This window comes from Canis lupus, chromosome 1, assembly GCF_003254725.2.
Source record: "Canis lupus dingo isolate Sandy chromosome 1, ASM325472v2, whole genome shotgun sequence".
In the NCBI taxonomy this organism is placed as follows: Eukaryota; Metazoa; Chordata; class Mammalia; order Carnivora; family Canidae; genus Canis; species Canis lupus.
Window position 1 is genome coordinate 92,581,292 of NC_064243.1, and position 23,821 is coordinate 92,605,112.

The following is a 23,821-nucleotide window of genomic DNA, read 5'->3' on the forward strand; positions in this document are numbered from 1 at the left end:
CCCACTGATATCAGCTCAAGGGCACAGAGGCAGGCCCCACACTCCTTGGGTCAACTGAATCCCAACTCTGTCACTTCCAAGACAGACAATTTAGGCCATATCATTCCATTTTTGTGCTTATATCCTCAGCTGTAAAATAGGAGGGAATAACTGAACCCATCTTTATAAGGTGGCCCCAAAGTTCATTTATTTCTTCCAGGAATAACTCTCAGAGTAATATCTGGTCCATAGTATGTATTCCTCTCCTACAGAGAAGCCCAGGAAATACTTCATTCTTCCAGAATCCCTGCTACCAGTGCTCTAGCTTAGAGTCTGCCCTCAAGAGACCTCTGTGTGCAATTTGGAGAACAAACGTGAAAGAGAAGCCATGATTCCACTCTAGGATAGGTCAACAGAGCCATATATGGGAACAGGACAGAGGTGAGCCTCAGCTTCCAGATCTCCTGCAAATCCCTTGAGGTAATCCATGGCTGTTTCTTTTGAGTTCTGTAGGCTCCTCATCTTTGAAAGCCAGATGTAGTTTTTCCTACCCATCCTCCACCAGCCTGTCCCATGAGTAAGGCATATATAACTTCCTGTATTAAACCCCTTCCTGCTTAAAATATCTAGAGCCCGTCCCTTTTTCCAGACTAAACTCTAACTTATGAACCCATTGACTTGATCAAGGTACGAAAATCCCAGGGCGCCTGGGTAGCTCAGTTGGTTATGTGTCTGACTCTTGATACAAGCTCCCATCTTGATTTCAGGGTCATAAGTTCAAGCCCTGCTTTGGGCTCCACACTGGGCATGGAGCCTATGTAAGAAAGTTAAAAAAAAAAAAAAAAGATACTAAAGATACTACCATTGGGACTATTGTGTATGTATGTATCTATCTACCTACAACAGAACCTTTATCTCCAAAGAAAATTCCCAAATATAAAACAGGTAAAAAGTGGAGCTTTTCGAGATGGCCAGGTGTGTGGAGAAGGGGTGTGCCCATGGTTTACCACTTGTTCACACTTCTTCCCCTACCTGCAGAATTCTAAGGCTCTGAAAGATCTTGTTTGTATATCTTGTAGTAAGAGAAGAATCCTAATATATCTAGCTGGCCTGTGCACACAAAGCACTAAATTAGTAGTATTCCCAGGGCCTGAGAAGGTAGCAAGCAACTGCTGACTTGAACTGTTTTGCAAAATGCACTGTGCCTGGCCCAGGGAGAGAAGGGACTCATTAGGAAGCAGGTTTCCTGTCCTTAAGGATTTCACAAACAGCAGATGAAAACAGAAGGTCCGAAGACCAGGAAAATACAGTGACGTGTCTAAGTGAGAGGCATGTGGCATTTGGTGGCCCATGAGGACCTTTGGTCCTATGAGCAAGGCTTTAGTGAGCAGATGCTAGGTTGTGTAGCACAAAGTGCCCCCTGACTCCCAGGTGTGACAGGAAGCCCACTCCCAAGGTGTCTAGAATATACAGCTGCCCAAGCAGGGGAGGGAGCCAAAAACCTGACATCCCATCTCCCTGGTGAATAACATGCCGAGCTGCTCCCAGACTGCGTCACCTGTCCAGGCAGTCCCTCGGATTACAAGGGAGTTGCCATATGGTCATTATTTTCTAATTGATTTTTGGCAAATTACTTTCATCTGGTGAGTTCGGTATGAGTGGGCCAGATACCTTGTTCCCCATACTTCACTTTTCATCTGCTAGGACTTTCAGAAAACTCAAGATACTCACAGGAAACTGGGCATATCTGCTCTGAACACTTTTTTTTATTGTTTTGACACACCCGCCAAGAGATTGGTCTCTCTTTCCAGCACTGCTTTCAAAAGTCAGATTTTTATGGTAGAGAATTCTCATTAAAAATGATTACTTTTGGCAGCAGAAGTCGGAAAGGTGACAGGAGAGAGGCAAGTATTAGAGGCATGAAGATTTTTTTTCCTTCCATTTGCAGAAAGCCTGCCGCCTGTAAAACAAACATCATCAGGAGAATGAAAAAAAGAAAAAAAAAACCCACAACATTTGAAACACACGACAAAACCCCTCCTAACCTTTATGTGTGCCCTCGGAAGCAATGTCTTAAGTACAGGGGCTAAACCACTATCCTACCTACTCCATAAGCTGTAAACCCGCTGAGGGCTCAGCGTGTTTTCCCCAACCCTGGTCTCTCTGGCCCCGGCGCGTGGGACCACCGAGAGATGCCTCATGAGCAAACACAGCAACGGCTAATAGTTACTAGAACACTGTAGAGAGAAGCCAATGCACATTATGGACACCAAATATACGCACTAGAAATCTACACCAACCAAATTCCTTTTGGTAATACTGTATTTACTCTTTCACCTGGGCAGAAATAAAATCTAATAATTCCTAACTCTGCAATAATTCTCTAAAGGAACTGAACATATAAACTTTTCTTGATACTTCTATTTAGATATACAATTTCTTGAGAATGGTAAGATATATATTTTTTAACTATTGTGCAAAAATATTCCTCCTTACTTTTTTTGTGGAAATTACTGCATCCCCTTATGAGCTGTCAGGAAATGTGGGAACCTAGTGGGTCTCAGCCACCATTTCTCCTGTACTTTGTTTTCTTGCACTACTTGTTCACATGTAGGATCTTGGCCCCAGGTTCCTGTATAGGAATAGAGGAAAAATGTGGCTGTGCTTTGGGCATCGTCAACTCTCTGTGACAGCCTGGTCCACAGTGTCGTGATGCCTGTCAACTGTTCTGGGTCCTCTGGTGGCCTGTGATGTCCTCAACCCTCCAAACACAAGTGCACATATTTCACAGAAGATGAGACCGTAAAGACTCTAAGTGACAGACCTTAAGAGCCTACCAGTTGAGAAAGCACTTTCATAGCAGACTCCATTTTTCCTTCTATATTTCCTGTTTTGATGAGTGTAGTAACTTTTATTCCCAGTATCCCAGGACACAGTAATAATTCTGTTAAAAGCTACAGAGAGAAACCCAGGGTCCAGTGATCAGAGCACAGAATGAAGACTCTGGAAATTAGGCAAATGTCCCCTGGAAGTGACACTGTAGAGGAAATCTAAAGGACAGATTAGAGTTAGCTCACCATGCCATAGAAGCATGTGTGTGCAGACAAGTGACAAAAGGGGTTTTTGAGGGGATGAGGAGTAGAATGGGAGGAGATTATTCCAGATAAAGACTGCAACCTTTACATCAATATTTTGCTCACCATACTGTCTTTCCTGGAAACTCATAAAAAAGCAAGAGAATGTCATTGTCCTATCAAGTTATGTCAATCAGATGTTAACCACAAAATACTTAGAGCCTAAAAAAGACAAAGGAAACTCTTATTTGCCATATGCACTGGACTACACATGTCCATCCTAGAAATATTACGATGTTCTATCTGAAATATTTCACCTTCTGTGAAGCCAAAAATGCCCTCTTTCCATTGTCGCCTACCCTAGAGATAAAGTTACTTTGTGGCTGTTTTTTTCCCCATCTACAAAGAAGTTCAACAACAATAAGGAAGGCTTCTCTCCACAAGAACTGGCATAACCAATCTGGCTCTGATAAATAGGAATTTGGTAAATACTGTACAGCTGATAAATTCTGTCCCAATTATACATGCCTATCAAATTCAAAGGTGGTTTTGCGGTAGGCTATTAAATGCATGGTTCAATTACAACCTTCCTGCACAGAACATTTCTTCCCTGGTTAAGGAACCAAATGCTAATTCAGAGATTGGTCATATTTTCCACTTGAAGTTCATTACATTCAAAGTAAATTGAGTGCAGTGAATGACTGGCTGACCCCAGCCACCCCTCACCCAGAAAGTCAATGGTCACATAGCACTGTCGTCCAACAAAAAGCTTCACGCATCTGAAGCTAGTTTATATGGCGTCAACCATGAAGTCAGGAAGAATCAGAAACTACTGGAATTCCCATTGTTTCTGAAAAAAGAGCTCCTGGCCAAACTGTCCCCTGTCTTTCGACAGTGGGGCCTTACGTTTTGTGGTTCCTTTACTTTCTCATTTCCACTTCACACTAAATAAGTAAGAAGAATTATATGCTCCTAAACAGAACAAAGGGCCTGAATGAGCTTCGGCATAATACATCAGGCCAGAAATGCCACAGGGGCGGGGGGCGGGGGGACTTACAAGACTCCATGTGAGGTGACAGTGGGGCTTCCCAACACTGGGAGACAATACAGCTCCCCTGCCTCGAGATTTCTGAGCTTGTTTGCAATAATTGCCTTTGCCCACCCAACCCATCTTATTCGGGGAGGCTCTGATGTTTCCCTGCAATTGCTCTGCTCTGATGCCGACTTGAAAAACCTCCTCCACATGGATGCACTCAATCACCCGGCATTAAATGAGACATCTAAGGGTTCTGCCACTCACCATTTCTGTCATGTTGTCTCAGCCCTTAGAGGACTCCATTGTTGTGCAAGGCCACTACAATCCCATTACCAGCTGGCCCACGATCAGATGATAACTAAAGTGAACACAAACACTTAGCCAGCACAAGAACTGCTGAGGCCCTCCCTCTTGGGCAGCGCAGCCCAGGAGATTTTCTGACACCCGATCCACAAATCGAACAATCACATTGCAAAACGCTTTCAATGTCGAGGAACAAGCATTCAATCAGCCCTCATGCGCCTGTCATCTGGCCCTGAGTGCTTATGAAACAGTCAGCTTGGCCTTTCTTCTTTGCTAAAAAATTTTTCAGAAAACCACTAAGTTGCTTCAGTCTTCTTCCCACTGCACCACTGCTCAGATGTTGGCCGAGGACGGTTATGAGCGCCTGGCCTAAGGCTCGTCTCTGCACAGCGGCTAGAAGTTTGCTTGGAAAGAAAGATATGCCAATTTGGTCTAGCGGAGTAACTATAAGTAGTTCAAAAAGTTGTTTAACTAGGCCTTGACCCGCCTTCGTGCTGCAGCACAAAGAAGCAAGCATCCCGCACTTCCTACACCAACCGACAATATGGCCTGGATGCTGCACACTGTGAGGCAGTGCACTGTTCTAGCCTTCAGGATGGGGCAGTCGTGCACATGCACACACACACACACAACCATTAATAGGTAAATGTGATATGAGGGACAGAAACAGTGAGGCCAAGCGCTGGGAGAAAGGAGAAATCTCTGGCAGAGGTGGTCCCCCCAAAGGTTTCCCAGAGTCTGTGAAGGTGGGCTAGGGTTCAGATCCCCAGCTCCAAAATGTGTGGAGATTCCCAGTAGGGGAAGTGTCATGAGCAAAGACAGAACCCTCAGAATGAACAGCCTGACAGAGGGAGTCAGTGGAGAAGCTGGGAATGAGCAAGAGGAATAGCCCCTCCTTAAAGTACAGGGCCACCAAGTGCTGTCCTTTTGTCAACATTTCAGGTGGGTGCTAAGGCCGATGAAGAAAATTCAGCTGTGAAGGTTGGTCTGGTCCACATGGGGCTGGAACATGAGCAGCAGACTGAGGTGTGCTGACCAAACTGAGGGCAAGTAATATCTTTTCTAATGCAGCTGCTGCCCACCAACCGTGGGGCCAGGCCTTGCCGGGTGCAGCCCTCACCCCTGGGAACCTGCCTCCAATAGTGAAACACGGTTACAGGTCAGTGCTGCAGCTTCTTCACAAACACATGATTTCTGGATGTGTGGATTGAAAGAGAAGCGAAACTCTTCCTAGAAGGCAATCACTGTGTTCAAGTATATCCTGACAGGGAGCAAGGGAGGGACAAAGGGAGGAACAGAATGGATATCAACTGGCTACTTGCTGGTGGCCCCTGTCAGGTCTTGTCAGGGTGCGGGGAGGGATGCTGATCAGAGAAAGGGCAAGTGGGGATGAGGTGTACAGACTGGCTCCAGGCCGTGCTCCCTACCCTCCTTCCTTGCTCCCTCTGGAGCAGGCTTTCTGCCAACCCACAGCTGAAAGAGAAGTCCCTAAGGATGGAGAAAAGGTGAATCACCTCCTATGGGGTGTTTTTCATGAATTAAAACATCTGGGATGTTCTTTCTCAGTTATAGTTGATCATCTTTAAATTAAATTACAACGGACTAAAAGGTAGGGGGCTTCACAGGCTCCTAGCTTTAACTGGGATCTTGACTGGGACTTAGGGCTTAAAGAGTAGTTTTCATATCATCTCTGGCCTCAGCTCTGGGATCTGACAGTCCCCTCACTGGCAGCTGTGGCAGTGAGGCTGGATCCCCGGGGAGGCAGGTGGGCACACATGGCAAGAGCTCCCCACTGATGAGGCTGAGCATCCCCTTGGGCATCCCTGTGACAGAGGGACGGGCTACATGTGGCAGTAAGCTAATGAGGTCTGTGTTCCCAGAGAAAGGAAGAATCAAGCCTTCTCCCTTAGAGGAACAAGCATGAAGCATCCCTAGGTGACATGGGCTGTTCACATTCTGGCATGCTCTACTTCCTGTGTTGAGCCCCTGTGGGTCTCAAGGCCTGAGTACAGAGTGAGGCAAGAGCAGTTACTTCTCACAGCAGAGGATAAAGCCTCCTGCATGGTGTCCTTTGGTGGGCAGCTAACAAAAGTGCTAGTTCCATTCCTTTAATGCAGCATGAAGGATGGAGTATAAGAATTTGGTGAAGATATAAATAATCTGAGCTCCTTGGAAGGCTACAACTCAGTAACAAAGGATCAAAGTTTCAACAGCATGTCTGAACAGTGCTTTCGTATTTGTGACTTCTTGTCTCTCAGAAGCATCCTCAGGGTAACCCAGAAGGTTCCATCATTTGCCTGATATCACACATCTAGCAAAGAACGAGACCGAAACAGGCCCTGTGTGCGGATCTCTCGGATTACATCACACAGTCTGAGTCTGGCAACCTTACCACCCGCCATATTATTTTTCCCTGTGCTCATAACACGAATTTGTTCACTTAGCAAACATTTACTGAGTGCCTGTTAGATGCCACTTGGACACATCAGTGACCAATAACAGCAAAGAACTCTGACCTCAGGGAGGGGGCTGGGGAGCAAAGGCCAACAATGAGCAGGAGACATAATAATAAATAATAAAGGAGTGCATTCTACAGATGCTGTAAGTTGGTAAGAGCTATGTAAGACAAAGAGTAGAGCAAGTTAAGGGGGATGGGCAGAGTGAGGGGTCAGGGAAGAGTGTGTAGGCTGCCATTTTAAATAAGGCGATAGGAAGAGATTTCATGAAGAAGGTGACAACTGAGCAGAGCCTTGGAAGAGGTGAGAGGCAGCAGATGGTGGAGAGCTCCAGGCAGAGGGAACAGCCAGTGTGAGGACGCTAAGTCAGGGGTGAGTCTTGCATGCAGGAGGAAGAGCTAGGCGCCCTGTGGCCAGTGTGGGCTGAGCAAGGGAGGTCTGTTTGCTCATTGTTAAGATGGCACACAGAGGCTTGAACGCTGTAAGGATGCTGCAGTTCTTCCCTGCGAGGACTGGCACTGTCAAGGCCCTCATGATCCGAGTATGCCATTGTCTGTTTACATACATCACACCCAGACACCTGGGCAATCAAGAGAAATGCCAGACTAACCCTTTGTTTCGTATTAGAGAAGCCTGATTTTTAAAAAGCTGTACTTAGTAACATGGATCCTGCCACGTTGGCTTTAATCTTGAAACTAAATCTTTTCCAGGAAGCCTGGGCTTCCAGCTATGAGACACTTTTTAGACTTCTCCCCAGTCATTTACACAGCGTCAGCTTACAAATGTCGGATATCATGAGAATGAGTGCCGAGCTATACTGAACAAAGCAAATAATTAACAGCAGTACACATGGTGGATTCATTTCAAATTCTCTCTTGCTGTCACCTTGATAGAAGCAAATGATAATGGTCACGTATCTCCTGATCATCACAGCCACGGTAACATGTACCACAAATCAACCTCCACCTGCTTGTCGTGCCAAAAATAGAGTAGCTCAGAGATTTCTGTGCACTAGAGAAAGCAACGGTCTCAGGGATTGACAAAGACACAGATCTGGTGCAGAGCGTGTTCAAGAGTATAAGGAACAGGCATGTGTAATCCTTGGACAAGTCCCTGAAAGGACAGAGAAGTTTCTGAGACCATTACTTACACAAACTATATTATTACTATATTTTATGTAATATATGAATACTATACTCTTCTACACTAGAAAATATGCTCTACCGTTTACTATGTTAGGAATAGAGATTAAGTTTGGAGAATGGTTCAAAATAGATAACGCAGACCATCAAAGAACAAACCAGAGTTACTAATCCACATTCATTTTTAAATGATTATAAGATTTTACATGTAATTTTGATGCAACTGGATAAGAAATTTCCCTGTTCTTTGCAAAAGCTCTCTTAGCCAAACTTACCTGGTTAATGAGTTAATATGAGTTTAATGAATAATATCACCAAAAGGTAGACACAAGATTCTGTCCCCTACACAGCAATACTACACTAACTATAGTGGCTATCACAATTCATAGCTCCAAGTCTGCCTGATTAGAGGTAATTTCAAACCTTGGGTGATTTCCCATTGTTCATCTTGTGCTTTGCAAATGCAAGCGTATACTGTGTCCTAGTCAAACTTCCTGTTCAATTTTACAGTTAGAATCTTATTTTTTTTGAAAGATTTATTTTTTTAAAAGACTTTATTTATTCATGAGAGACAGAGAGAGAGAGAGAGAGAGAGAGACAGAGAGAGGCAGAGACACAGGCAGAGGGAGAAGCAGGCTCCATGCAGGGAGCCCGACATGGGACTCGATCCCGGGTCTCCAGGGTCAAGCCCTGGGCCGAAGGTGGCGCTAAACCACTGAGACACCCAGGCTGCCCTTATTTATTTGAGAGAGAAAGAGAGAGAGAGAGAGAGAGAGAGAGAGAATGTGTGGGAAGGGCAGAAGGAGAGGGAGAGAATCTCAAACAGATTCCCCACTGAGTGCAGAGCCTTACACAGTGCTCCATCTCCCGACCCTAACATCATGAACTGAGCTGGAACATGTTTTGGACACTTGTTGGCCTGCACCACCCGGGTGCCCCTAGACTTTCTATTTTTAATCAATATAATGTAACACTGCATTTAACATCAAGAGGCTGTTTCTTAGTCTCTAACAACATGTACTCAAGAGCAGAGAGACTCCCTGAGCTGGCTCTAGGAAGCCTCCGGTTTTCTGTCAGAAACAGCCTACTGAAGCACTTGTCAAACTGTACATCTTCCTGAACTAACCATGTGACCAGCTGGCCTTTACTCGGCCAATTCACAAAGTGACTTTTAAGTCTTTTCAGTTCATCTGGAACACGTGTCTACAGTTTGAAGCTCTCAAAGCCGTGACTTTGGTGCACTGCTTAGCTAAAGAGTAGAATAGCGATCAGATACATCCAATCACAAACAAGATATGTTGAACAGCAGGGTTTTTGTTTTTGTTTTCTTTTGTTTTGTTTTTGGTCTCCCATGCAGCTTAGGCACTGCTCAGAGGGTTTGCTTAAGATATCTGCTTAAATACAACAAAGATGGAGCTATGGCTGGCACTGTGCTAAGACGATTACAAGGTCTTTCTCATTTAACTCCTATGGCAATCTTCTAAAAGGCCACCCCACTACTGTCATCCTTATTTCAAAGATAAGAAAGTGGAGGCCTCAGAGCAGTGAGCCACTGGTTCAAGTCACACAGCTAGGAAATGGTTGCACTCAAGCCCCAAGTCCTATACTTGGCTTGATGTCTATATGACTAGAACTTACTCCATTCATATCTCAAATTTTTCCTGTCCTGAGTCTATTTTATAAAAACACATTTCAGCATGCATTTTTACAGAATATCCTTACCTTCCTCCCAACCTGGTACTATGCATTTATGTAGAAAAATTAAACTTTTCAAAATGCAAATGTATATGCATCCCTTGGTGGCTAGATTTAGCAAAAATGCCCTGTCCTGATTTCTTAAAAAGTTAAACATACCTACCAAATGACCCACACACTTTATTCCCAAGTATTTGTCCAGGAGAAATGCAAATGTATCCCCACACTGAACCTTGTATACAAATGTTCATGGCTGTGTTATTCACAATAGTCAATAACTGGTAACAGTCCCCTGGAAAGTGGAGAAATAAAATATGTTGTATCCACAGGATGAAATAGTATTCAACATTGTAAAGGAATGAACTATATAGATACACACAACACCATGGATGAATCTCAAGATAATTACAGCAGTGAAAGAAGCCAGACACAAAAGTGTATACACTACAAGATACCATTTACTTAAAATCCTAGAAAATGTAAACTAATCTGCAGTGAGAAAATCCAGATCAGTGGTTGCCTAGGATCACAGGTGAGTGAAAAATGGATCACAAAAGGGGCACAAGGAAATTTTCAGGGGTTAGAGGAGAATGCTCTCTGTATCTTGTTTGGGGCAATGATGTCATGAGTGTATATAGCTTGCATTCTCTCTTTAAAAGGATATATCTTATTATTATGTATAGAATGTACCTCAATAAGTTTGAATATAAAGTAGATAGGTTTATGAATAAACCATTTATATATTGAACTCCAGTTGATGAAATCTTTTTTAAAAAGACACTCAGAAAAGAAAATAAAAATAAAAAGAGACTCAATTTTTTGAAAGTGCCCAGTCCGTATCTGGTACGACATGCAGTTTCAGCTAGCTATGCTGTTTATTTTAGATTCTAAACTCCTGGTAGTCAAGAACAAGTTCTCATTTTTAGCTTAAGTTCTATGCAGTTCCTAACACAGCATTAGGCGTTGCAACTGTTCAGAACATTGAATCTAAACATATCTCCATTCTATTTTTCCTTGCTTTCCAAAGAGATCCTGGGAGCAGAATCTAGAGAGAGCCTGCTAGCATGCCCATCAGATCCTTAAAAAGTGTCACCAAGGAAATGTTTGCATTTGTTCCTAAACATACAAAGGCTGCCTACGACTCAGGATTCTGGGTGAAGTACTGCCCTCCAGTAATTCTCAGAACTTCTCCAAGACCCTCTCTCTGTGCAGAGACACAGTAGGTTATATGGGCCATCCAGGTAGTGTGGCCTCTGAAAGCTATGGGCAATCCTGACTTTGAACTTTATGTTTTCTGTAAGACAAGGGATACGGGGAAGGAAGGTAAGGAGGCAGAGTTCAGCCGACAAGAGGTTAGAGACTAAAAGCAGTCTCAGCCCTAAATGTGCTCCCACCTCCTTCCTGTCTCAAGGGAACTAAAGCCTATTAGACTGTCAGTGCCAGTTTACAAACTATGTGTTACTGACCCTCAAGAAGACAGGTACAGAAATTGAGTGTGTTTAGAAGCTTATGAAGCCGTTAGACATGGCTGTGATCTGTAGACTCCATTCTCATTGAACTGGGTTCACACCAGGTCTGATATTATCAAAACCTTAGGGTGAAACCAGTCATGGACAGTTTCATTTACAGTGGCTTAAAAAAAAAAAAAAACAAAAAAAAAACAAAACCTAGTCTGGGGGCCCCTGGGTGGCTCAGTGGTTGAGCATCTGCCTTCGGCTCAGGTCATGATCTCGGGGTCCTGGGATTGAGTCCTGCACCAGGCTCTGTGCAGGGAGCCTGCTCTCCCTCTGCCTATGTCTCTGCCTCTCTCTGTGTGTCTTTCATGAATAAATAAAATCTTAAAAAAAAAACAAAAAAAAAAAAAACCCTAGTCCTCTTCCACACATGGTTTGAGAAGCATAGTTTTATGGCATGGCTTACCCAGTGAATGTTAATTTTTCCCAATGTGATAGTGAGAGGCAGAAAAAGGCCACTCTATCATCCAATCAAATCCATGCAACTCCCAGCCTGTCTATAGGTGTTTGGATTGAGACTGTAAAGTGAAATTAAATAAACCTTCTCAAAGAGGAAGTTGATCAAAAGTGCTATGTTTCTACTCTAATTAGTATCATGGCTGTATAAGCTGCAAATATGGTTGTCAGCACGTCAAAAATCAAAATGAAGGTCATGATAATAGCTGTGTGGATATAATTAATTTTTTACTTTCCTTTTCCCTTTCTTTTATTCTCTTTTGCTCTCTCTCTTCTTTTTCTTTCATCCTTCTTAGGGGATGACTTAGGAACACACTTATTTCTGAATCAGCCCCATTCATGTTTGGGGCAGCATAGGCAGCTGACCCAGATGGGGCTGCTCCATATGGCCACTGCTTAAATCTAATTAGGCTGAACTAAATGAAGTCCAAGAAACTCTGGATCCTCATTTCTAATGTTTTTCAGAAAGGTTAGTTGGTAGGGAACTCAGAGAGTATGACAGTCTGCTTCACATGACACAGGGAGTGCCTGGGAGGAGGGGTGACCCTTATAACTGCCCCCGAAACTGCACAGATTGAAACGGGCAAGAATGCAGGTCGGGCTTTTGGATTAACAGGCAAGATTTTCTTAATGTTTATTCTTCCTTTCCACCTTAGCTCAATGGTCAGTTTCCCAGACAACTGTCCCAACTTTCCTGATTAGATTGCTTCTTCCTGTCTATTATAGATATCACAAATGCAGTCCTGTGAATCTCCCCCTGTGTTCAGGAAGTTCCACAGGGCAATGGCCATGCCTGTCCTGTCCTGTTGTTAAGCAGTAGTCTCTAGCACTTAGTTAAGCACAGTGATGAACAATAGAACACACTCAACAAATGTCTGCTGGAAGAAGAGAAGAATGAATAAATAAATACAGGGATGAACAAATGAAGTCTCTAGATAGTAGGTATTAGCATCTATACCCATCTATTATCCCAAAGTATTATCTATACATAATACTTTGGCCTTGTCTCTAGATAAAAAGATAAAATTAATGATGAGTTTCACATGATCATTACAATTTTTAAGAAGAGTGGGTAGCCTGTGGAAGCCTTATTACCAATTTGAAAAGAAATAAAAATTCCTAAGAATTCAAGGGTGAGAAATATACTGAGACTATATAAATCATGTTGTTTGCATGGAGTTTTTAAAAATGAAATAGCTCTTTTTGGGGAATAATCAATAGAGAAAAAGGCTTGGGTTATTCTGTATTTCAATTAGGATAAAATGTTAAAAATAATTTCTGAAAACAAAAGTCATGGCAGAGAAGAGTGAATTTTATAATATACTTTAATTTCTGCTTTGGGTCAAATCATGACCCCAAGAGCATTCAATTGCAGATAATAAAAACCTGGGAGAAAGAATGCAGTTAACCTATGCTGTAGATTGAAAAGTGTCCTCCCAAAGTTCATACAGTGAAACCTAATCCCCCGTATGATGGCACTTTTAGAGGTGGGGCTCTTAGGAATTGATCAGGTCATGAGGGTGTAGCCTTCATCAATGGGATTAGGGTCATGGTAGGAGACCCCAGAGAGTTCCCTTGACTTTCTGCTGGGTGAGGACACAGAAAGAAGACTACACCAGACACCAAATCTTGATTTTGGACTTCCCAGCCTCCAGACCTGTGAGGAACACATTTCTGTTGTTTCTAAACTACCCAGCCTGTTGCATTTTGTCATTAGTAGCCCAACTGCCTAAGACAACCTACAAAGGCTTTCTTCCAACATCACGATTATACACATGATAGTCTTTACCAAAGAGGCCCTCAATATCCCTAGAGCCAGAAAAAAGTGGAGTTTACCCAGTTAGTATTTACTAAAAGAGAAACAGTAAGTCACTCAATTATTAAGCCCTGTAAGCATATGTCCATTATTTTTTTTTGCTAGCAAATACACAATTACTATTTTTTTTATCTGAATGTTTTTTCTGTTAACATGAAGCAACAATGATATGATCAGTTTATCAGCATGCATTTAAGTATAAAAGCACAATGAAAGTATCAAAATGGATGTATTTTGTATTTTTTCATCATCTTTCGTTTTCCAAAAAAATGTTTGGAAAGGTGGCCCAAAAAAAGTACACACACATATACACATACATAGAGAAAAAAAATCATCTGTATATCTCCAGTGTTGTTCAACTAAAATAATACAATAAAATATAAATCATTTTGTAACGAGTAATATACTTCCAAACCTAAGAGTCCCCCCAAGAAGATATTTTAATATCTATTTTCTTTAAGCATAGTTATTAAACTTTGTTTTAAATATGTATTAAAAAGGGATCCCTGGGTGGCACAGCGGTTTGGCGCCTGCCTTTGGCCCAGGGCGCGATCCTGGAGACCCGGGATCGAATCCCACATCGGGCTCCCGGTGCATGGAGCCTGCTTCTCCCTCTGCCTGTGTCTCTGCCTCTCTTTCTCTCACTGTGTGCCTATCATAAATAAATAAAAATTAAAAAAATTAAAAATTAAAAAAATAAATATGTATTAAAAACACTTTACCAATAGTGTTTCATCCATTCCAATGAGCAAGTAGAATTAACATTTATTGATCAGGTACTATAAGTAGTATCTTGTTTCTTATAATGTCCCTTTAAGACAGGTCTTATCACATTCTTATAGATGAACAGAGAGAAGCAGAGAAAGAGTAACAAGTCACGCAGCAGGTAGCCAGGTCTGACTCCAAATACCATGGGTTTCCAGGCTGTGAGGATGCATGCGAGTGTGTGTGACACCAGCCTGGCACCTGCAGGCCGGGGGGACGGGTCAGCCTGGAGGCTCCTTCCAATCTCAAACCTGCTCCATCTTTCTCTCAACAATAACCGCAGCTAAACCTTTGGATACAAACCCACCCTGGATTTGCTACACTGCAATTAGCTCCTCCGCTATGCTAGTTAATAGTCCACCAGATATAATTTTAGTAACCTGGCTAAAAGGATACATCCATTTAATTGAACAACCCTTAGTCCTTTCAGAGTTGCTAGAAAGATTTTAGATGGTTTTGAAAGATCTATCCAAACAAGTCTTTAAGTCACAAGAAAACAAGGTAATTCAGCAGTGGTGCACAGCAGGAGCTTTGCTAAAATAGTTCACAAATGGATATACTAGAATGCCTTTCCCATTCCCACAGTTGGTAAAGGACAACCAGTTCATTTGAGGATTGAAACAGAAACATTTTCAAATCTCACTGGAAAATCAGACATATTTCTTGCACATGCTCTTTCCTCTAAATGTGAGGCTCTTTCTTGTCTTTCGAATCTATTGTTCAGTTAATCTGTGCACGCCAGAATATTCTAATTTAAATCTGAGGCTGGGACGTGCTATATTTTGTTTCTAGCTGCAAGAGTGTGAATGCCATAAATAACATGCACTGTGCTTGTTCTCTGTTCTTAAACAGTCTGATAAGCTCGTATTGAAACCATCTCGGCAACCACATTTGACAGCTCACTAGGAACCTGTTCAATCCAGCCTCCCAACCAGTCCATCACTGCTGCCAGTTTCCAGGCGGACGAGGCATTCAGACACCAGGCTCTAAATGAGAACAGCCCTGGCAGGACCCTCGTAGGAGAGGTACACTCCGGCTAACAGGCCGTCAATCTGTCAATAGCTCTTAAGACTCCTCCACCTTAACCAACTGAAGACTGGCTCAGTGCAGCAAGGAAGGGGGAACACAGCTTGGGGAGGGGTCCTGTCAACCCCATTTGCAGGAACCTGTCTGCAACCTGCGTGCCAGACTAAACCAGCACAAACCAGCACCACTAGGGCAGCTGCAGAGCACTTTTCTTCCCCAAAGTAACTCATTCCTCCATTAAATAAATAGTAATCGAACATCAACTGGGTAACATAGACACTGTGTACCTAGAGGAACTTGAAACCAGACAGCAGTAGGGCCAGTCCCTGAATCCATTACACACAGCAAGCAGAGCTTCTCTGCATTCCTGAAAATTTTCCGGGCCTCAGTTTCTAAATTTGCAAGATGGGGATAACCTACGTCATTTCATAGGACTGCTAACAAGACCAAATGAGGTAAGGCAAATGTAACATAATGCTTGACTGCAGGGGAAATACTCAACAAAGAAGCCCATCCACTTCCTTCTTCTCCTTTCTTTGGGACTTAAGATTTTCCCATTTGCTCAAATCACGCAGCCTTTGTCTTAAAATCAAGAATATATAAGACATGGAGGAAGAAGCAGGGTTTTTTCCTTCTTTTTATTTTTCAGTAAAGTGTGTACTGAAGTGTAACATACAGAAGAGTGTAAATCATAAGGTTCCAGCTCCATGAATTTTCACAGTGACAAACCCAGGCAGACATCCACCTCAGTGAGTAACATAACCAGGCCTCTAGGAGCCCCCTCGTGCTCAGTCCCAGCCACTTCTCCCCAAAAGATACCCTCTTTCTTGAGTTCCAGGCCCATTGACTACCTAATCAAGTAGCATTTTAATAATGTTGACACACACAAACCACAAACGGAAATGTGGGATATTGTATGGATTTGCAGCCAATGAGCTATGTCAAAGGGACAGCACATTATAAAAAGAAATAAATACACTGAAAACAAGCAATGAAAGTAATAAAGGTAACATGTTGTTAAGGTGCTGGGCTCTCTTCTCTGCCTCTCATTTTAATCCAAACACTATAGAACAAAAATGAGAAAATCTTTACATGTTCTTATAAAAATTAGTGGTAGGACTCATTCTACCTGCTTTCTAGAGTGGTTCTAGATTGAGAAGGCATAGCACTACAAGACAATGGAGAAGAAGAAAATATATTTTGAAGAAAGAATTACTTAATTCTGACAGTGACTGCCATCACCAAAATTTAAAATACAAATCAGTAATTTCCCCAAAACACATTTAAAACTTAAACTTCACTGATACATTAAAAATACTCCTTAATACCTTTATAAAACTATCTTCAAAACCCTTGGGATCCTTGGAAAATACATTTTTAAAAATCTCATCTGGTCAACTATAATACTCTTTGCCTCTTGGGATTAAAATTAGTAATAATCAACAACTTTTTTCTTCCCACTAGACCAAATTGAGTGCCCCCTACCATTCTTTTTTTTTTTTTTAAGATTTTATTTATTTCTTTAAAAGAGAGAAAGAGTGAGTGTAAGCAAAGGGAGGAGCAGAGAGGGAAAGGGAGAAAGAGAGTCTCAAGCAGACTCCATGCTGAGCACCAAACCTGATACAGGGCTTGAACTCATAACCCTGAGATCATGATCTGAGCCGAAACCAAGAGCTGAATGCTTAACCAACTGCACCATCCAGGCATCCCATGCCCCTACCATTCTTGATGGTATGACAGTGAGAGTTCACATAGCTCACAGTCACTCAGAGGCTAACCGTGCTTGCAGGAGGCTAGGGTAGCTCACACTCAGAGGCTAACTGTGCTTGCAGGAGGCTAGAGGGAGGCAAAGCATGCGGGGCGGTCTGTCTCATTCAAATATTCCACTACAAAATGTGCCCTAGCGTAGCATTGATAGCGTAGCATCATGTATTGACTTATCAAGACAGCTCACAGAGCTGTTCAACATCATGCAGGGAAATGCAAATCCAAATCACAATGAGATACCACTTCACCCACTAGGATGGCTCTAAACAAATGAAAAATAACAGGTGCTGGAGAGGATGTGGAGCAGCTGTCCCGTGCACTGCTGGTGGGAAATGGGCTGATTGCTATGGAAAACAGTTCCTCAGAAAGTTAAAACTTTAACTTTTTTTTACCAAGTGACCCAGCAACTCCACTACTTGGTATATACTCGAAAGAACTGAAAACAGGCACTCAAATACTCATAACACACATGGTCACCACAGCACGACTCACAACGGCCAAAGGGAACAACCCAAATATTCATAACAGATGATGGCTAAAAAAGTGCACACATACAACATGGGATATTACTCAGCCGTACTGAGAAATGCAGGACTGCTGCATGCCAAGTATGGATGGACCTCACACACATTAGGGGAATGAAGCTAGGTACAACAGATCACATGTTGTGTGTTTCATTTGTATGAAATGCCCAGAATAGCTAAAGGTGCTGCAGTCACTGAATGATGAATTTCATATTATGTGCATCTCACTTCAATTTTTTTATTTTTATTTTATTTTTTTTAAAGATTTTATTTATTTATTCATGAGACATACACAGAGAGAGAGAGAGAGAGAGGCAGAGACACAGGCAGAGGGAGAAGCAGGCCCCATGCAGGCAGCCCGATGTGGGACTCGATCCCGGAACCCCAGGATCATGCCCTGGGCCGAAGGCAGGCGCTAAACCGCCGAGCCACCCAGGGATCCCACTTCAATTTTTTAAAATATCCAGGAAAAAAAGAGAGAGAGAAAGAGAGAAAATAAAGAAAAAACAGGCAAAATGGGGCTGGAGGTGAGAGGCAGAAACTGCTCACAGGTACCAGGAAAGAAATACCTTCAGAGGCATAAGATGATGAGGAAACAACCAAGCAGTTCAACTGGGAGATGAGCTAGAAAGACCCTTTCTCTTTGACAATACCATAAAAGTTTGAAATTCTTTTTAAGCCCTTATTTTTCCTTCCAATATATGGGTAGCAAGGAGCCTAGACTCCAGCTAGCCAGGAGAGGCCTGGCAGATACCAAGAATCCAGACAGACAGGAGGTGCAGTTCAGCAAAAATCCAAAGAACGCAGCAGGCCCTCTGAGCCTCAGCAGGAAGGGCAATATATCCAGCAGGTAGGATCTAGGCAGCACAGCAGGACTCAGAGTGAGAAACACCTAGGACAAGCTCCCCATCCTGAGTGCCTTCAATCCTGTCCACACTGCCTGCTGCAGGGCGTGAGGCCCTTACAACACCGCATTCAGAAGAGGGTTTCAACAGTGCCTGCAAATGCTCAGGGCAGAGCAAGTGGTGCTGGGTTTGGCAGAGGGCCATCCAGCCTGGTCACTGAGCGTCAGCCCTCCATTCTGCAACCTGCATCCCAGCTGAGAAATCTGGTCCTCACTAGCCTAGCCACCAAGAACCAGCTTGCAGTGAAATCTACTAAAGCTATAAAATGTAAAAGCGTATCATCTTATTTTCTCTCTCAAGAATATTTTTATTTTACATTAACCTTTAAAACTTTTTTAAAATCTTATTTTTAAAAGAACTTCTCAGTTGATAAATATATTTAAAGATAGCAGAATGGCCCATAAAACAAACTATAGATAAAGAACTGTATACCATAGTGGGTGGCTCAGTTGGATATGTGTCTGCCTTCAGCTCAGATTACGATCCTGGGATCAAGTCCCATGTCGGGCTCCCAGCTCAGTGGGGAGTCTGCTTCTCCCTCTCCCTCTGCCCCTCCCCCTGCTGTGCACACACTCTCTCTCTCAAATAAGTAATAAAATAAAAAAAAAAGTAAGAACTGTATACCATATAGCAGCCTAACAAATCTGAATAACTCTAATGTGCATTAAAGAAAATAAATATATGCAAAATATCAAAAGAGAAAAGGTTAGATGATCTTATTCTTTTGGGGTCATGTGGCATCTTCCATGAGACTTCCCCTAAACATCTGTAGGACAGAGGCAAGAGGACTCATATGCCATGAGGTGTCTGCTCACCTGAACCAAGTCAAAATAGGCAACTTCTGCTCATGAGATGCTCCTGTCTCTACTGACAATGGCATCAACTTTTTAAGTTCCTCAAAGACTCTGAGTCTAGAATCCAGGTTGAATCCAGTATTCTTGAATTTCCCAGGGTTCTACATGAGAATGTAGCAGTGCTAGGAGAGTTGCTCACACCCTGACTTGGCTCCTTCTTTCCATCTCAATTCTATCTTAGACTACCACGGGCCTCTAACATACACCCACAACAGCTGTCCCTTAGCCACCCTGCAGACCTTGTGTACACCCACCCAAGTGAATGAATCAGAGGAAGACTCCAGAGCAAGACTCTGGAGAAGATCCTAGAAGAAGGTGCCATTTGAGCAGGAAACTCTAGGACGAGTACCTACAACGAAGTCTAGGAGGACACAGAGTTAGCACATCCCCTCGGATTTGTGGATTCCTTGCCCCACAGGGAAGGAAAAAGATGGGAAAGGGCCCAGGTGGGTCCCATTGGAGCTGGGTACTTCAAAGTGTGCTCCATCAACTAGAGTGTGGACACCATCTGGGACCCTGCTAGGAATAGAGACTCCCAGGACCCACCCTGGGCCTACTCAATCAAAATCTCTTGGCGATTCCTAGAATTCAAGTAGGAACTGAACTGCTGGTGGCATAGGGACCCGTTCTGTACCAATCAAAGCATAGTGCTGCATCTGGCAACTGTCAATTCCTTGAATATACTACTTGACCAACTTTCAAAACCAGCTATTTCAGATGAAATGACACTCCATTCATGTGCATGACAACACAAGCACTTGTTTTATTCCCTGACAAGTCAGGCAAAGAATCCAAGAAAACCAGAATACCATGGATCCTATCTACCTTTCTGGGTTCATGTTGAGTCATGGAGTTTTCAAAAAATTGTAAGAGAGCCCCTGAAACTTTATTAATTCTGTCAGGGCATAATATCAGAAATGAGTAGACCCTGAGAAAAATCTGACTCTATAATTAAGAGTAGGATTCCACAATCTAATTATTGTATTTTCAATTAAAGTTGAGCTCTCGGTGTGTTTTTCCACTGTTTCTTGAATTAGCAGAGACCTGTGAGCATGTTCAGAGCAGGGATATGTTAATTAGGGAGAGAATTTCCCAATAAGAAGCTAAGCCCATGATACCTGGTAATTAGGAATATTATAACAATCCACTGACCCTTCAGAGACCCTTTCCTACTGTTAGTTGCCCTCAGGGATTCACAGAAGGCCACATCACAATTTCAACTACTTGTCACTCTGGCTGCTGCTTTTGCAGACTATCACATTCACAAGTGTTCAAGTACTCATCTGGGGAGCCTAGCGGCACCTCCATTGCTGGCACTCCCTTCGTTCAATAGTGTCTGCCCTTCTGTCCTCAGGAAAACTTTAGCCAGAGTGCTTCTTGGTTGAGCAGTGCCAAGTTCTGACTCCTGTCTTCAGAACGTGAATGTTACTTGGTTCCTCAGAGTGTCCCTATTCACCTCTTGGTGACTGGGGCCAAAACACAAATGTTGGGGGTGCAGTGGGGGACCTTCATTCCTTCAGATAATTCAGCAGCAGCAAGATGGTGCCTGACTTCACCGTGGGGCTGTGTGTACAAAGGCTGCTGGGGGAACCTGGGCACCGTGGGTACTGAGGCTCTGGATGTGGTTTGGCAAGTGTACGTCTCTGACAGAACTGTAGATGAGACAATAAAGCAGAAGCACAAAGCAAAGAAGGAACAAGACCAGCCCGAGAGTACCAGGAGTAGAAATAATCTCAGTGAGACTGTTTATTAGGGCTTTACAGTATGCAAAGCACTATCCAAATGTGCATGTTCTCCTTAGCGCAATTGTTCATGGTTAATGTGATCCCCATTTTGCAGATGGAAATATGAAGGATTGGACTGCCTGTGAATGATCACATATAGCTAGTGAGCCATGGTTCAACATGAATCTAGTCAACAGAAGTCGACGTTCTTGACCAGTTCTAGACAGCAGCAAAACCAGAAAAGACTCTAGAAAGTCCAATCAGATCCCCATGAACTGGATAACCTCAGCCTATCTCAAATTCACCTTCTAATTTCCTCTTGTTCTACTTCCTATCTGTCTGCTAGTTAAACCTCTACATCTGGCCAAATCCTGTTACGTTTATCTCCCACAGACTCCCCACTTTCTACTTTCTATTTCCTCTGCCACTGGCCTAGCAGGGGGCTGGCCACTTCTCTGTTGTTGCAGTCATGCCCTAACTGATGTCCCTCCACTAGCCCCTCACTTGTCACACAGCGGTCAGCCAGGTAACAGAATGAGTCTCCTCAAGCAAAGTCAGGACACAGTCCTTTCTCAGAAATCAGGCAACTTCCCAAAAGGCACAGCCTCCTCCTGACCTCCCTTCCTGTCTTGCCTTCTACATGAGTCTCCTACTTGACCCAGATGACTATCTCCCCATGGCATCCCAGACACAAGCCCTCCAACCTTGACCACAGCTCCTGACCCTCCTGGAGGCTGGCATGCCCATCTCTTCAGTCTTCTCCAATTGAAATCAAACCCTTCCAGGCTCACTCAGGTGGAGTTTCCTGTTGTCTTCCCACACCCCTCTGTGAGTCTTCCTCCGTGCCCTGCCACTGGGGCCTGCCCCTGAACTTCTTTTACTTTATTTGTAGGTTTTGATTTGCTTGACTCACCTGCTAGACAGAAAGATTCAAGGTCACCTTTATGACCACAATGGTTACCACCCTTTTCATGGGGAATTACCATCTGAAAAGAATCTCAAGTGAGAATTTTCCTTTAAAGGCTTTTTTCTCCTCATCAACAAGAATTCCAGAATTAACTGCATTTTGCATTTTGTTTTTGTTTGTTTCTGGCTGAGAAGCTAGAAGTCAAATCTCTTTATCTTCAGGCCTTGCCCTATGCTAATTTCTATCTCCTCTCATCTTTATTCTCTACTTTCAGTTTATCATTCTATGTTTCCTTTAATTTACCTCAACCTCCGTGGACCAAGATGAAATACAAGCAAACAGGTGTATAAATAAAAATTCAGGTTTTGAGAAATGACTGACACCTTGAACTGAATAGCCTGGGGTTTAAATTCCAGTCTGTCACCTCCTAGTGTTGTGACCTTGGACAATTTACTAACCTCTCCAAGGCTCAATTTTTTTGTTTGCAAAATGGGATAAAAGGACCTGCCTATCTGATGGGATTACCATGAGGATCGAGTTAATTTTTTATCTAAAAAAGTAGCTGGCATCTAGCATTTTACACGTTTCATAAATATGCCAGATGGGAATATCTCACAAGCCAGGTACTCTGCTACAGGCAACCGCCCCCTACCCTTCCATTCACACACACAGAATCATAGTGGATCCTGGCAGAACTGTCCAGGCCAGGCATTACCTTAACCTAGGACCCAAGCAATAGGAGATAAACAATAAACTTCTCAGAAACAGAAAAACAGACGACAACCTTGACAAGGAAATCATAGCGGGAATTCTCTTCAATTTCACATTTTAGACTTTCATCCTGCCTTGTGGCCACTTGATTAATTTTCAGTACCTTTCCAAGAGTTGCTGTGATTCATTTATGCTCATGAGATATTCAAGTAGTTAAACAAACAAACAAACCATTTATTTAATGAACTATTACTATGACAGTTGTGGAGAAATTTCACTTTGGTGCTCGGGAATATTTTATATGCACCTTTCAGCTGCCCACATTCAATGAAGACACAAAATCCAGGAAGAGCAAGATAAAAAAAATCACTTCACTGGATCAAACTTTTTACAAGATTTCCCGCCGATCGTGGTGAGCTCTGTAGCTTTTTGTTTTTGTTTGTGCGTTTGTTTTAAGTGGAACATTAATGAAGGAGAACATGTTTTCCCTCTTCCTGTTCACCTGGCTTAGAGGAGGAGACCTGGGAAAACTTCAATGGGGCCCGAGTAAATTTTGTCACTCTTAGATAATTCATTTTGCAATTAATCAAGGGATTTTATTTGAAGGTTGATTAGCAGCCAGCCATATTCCAGTTTTGACATCCTAAAAATATTATCCCATGATTGACTACTTCTTTTGAAGTGTGGCAGAAAAGTTGTCCAACTTGTTACCAAGATCCAAAAATCCTCTTTTGTTGACACAGAAGGAAACCTCTAATTACATGAGTCACTGTAGTTTTACAACCAAATAAACTGTTAACTAAATTGGAAAAATTGTCATCAAGATGATAAAGGCCATTTTGGAACTCCATGCCAAGGCACTCCTGACTTGTACCTTTCAGAGAATGACCTCTTGTAAAAGAGACTGATGTGTGGGAGATGAAAGGTGAAATCCAATACACTTGTTCAGGTCTCAATAGGCTACTTTATCCTGATTAAAAGGAAAAAGAATTTCCTGGGCATGCTGCTCTAATGTTTTTATCTTAGGAATGAGCATGGGAATCCACTGTGTAAACCACTGCTATGTGCATGTTACAAAGATAACCAGCCCTTTGGCTTGTGACAGACTTTAGCCACATGTATTCAACAACCTGGCACTCTTTTGTTCATTCTTTTTCTTCAAAGTCT

The 23,821-nt window shown here is 42.8% G+C and overlaps 1 protein-coding gene and 1 long non-coding RNA gene across 30 annotated transcripts in view; both read right to left on the minus strand.

Annotated features, from left to right (window-relative positions):
- Positions 1-23,821, minus strand: part of GLIS3 (GLIS family zinc finger 3) — a 545,819-nt gene that overhangs the window by 191,667 nt on the left and 330,331 nt on the right. The gene's annotated exons all lie outside the window — the stretch shown is intronic.
- LOC112644800 (uncharacterized) lies at positions 993-22,926 on the minus strand. Its single transcript, XR_003126768.3, has 3 exons — positions 19,274-22,926; positions 2,476-2,611; positions 993-1,939 (listed from the first exon to the last, which is right to left on the minus strand). It is a non-coding gene; the product is annotated as an uncharacterized LOC112644800 (long non-coding RNA).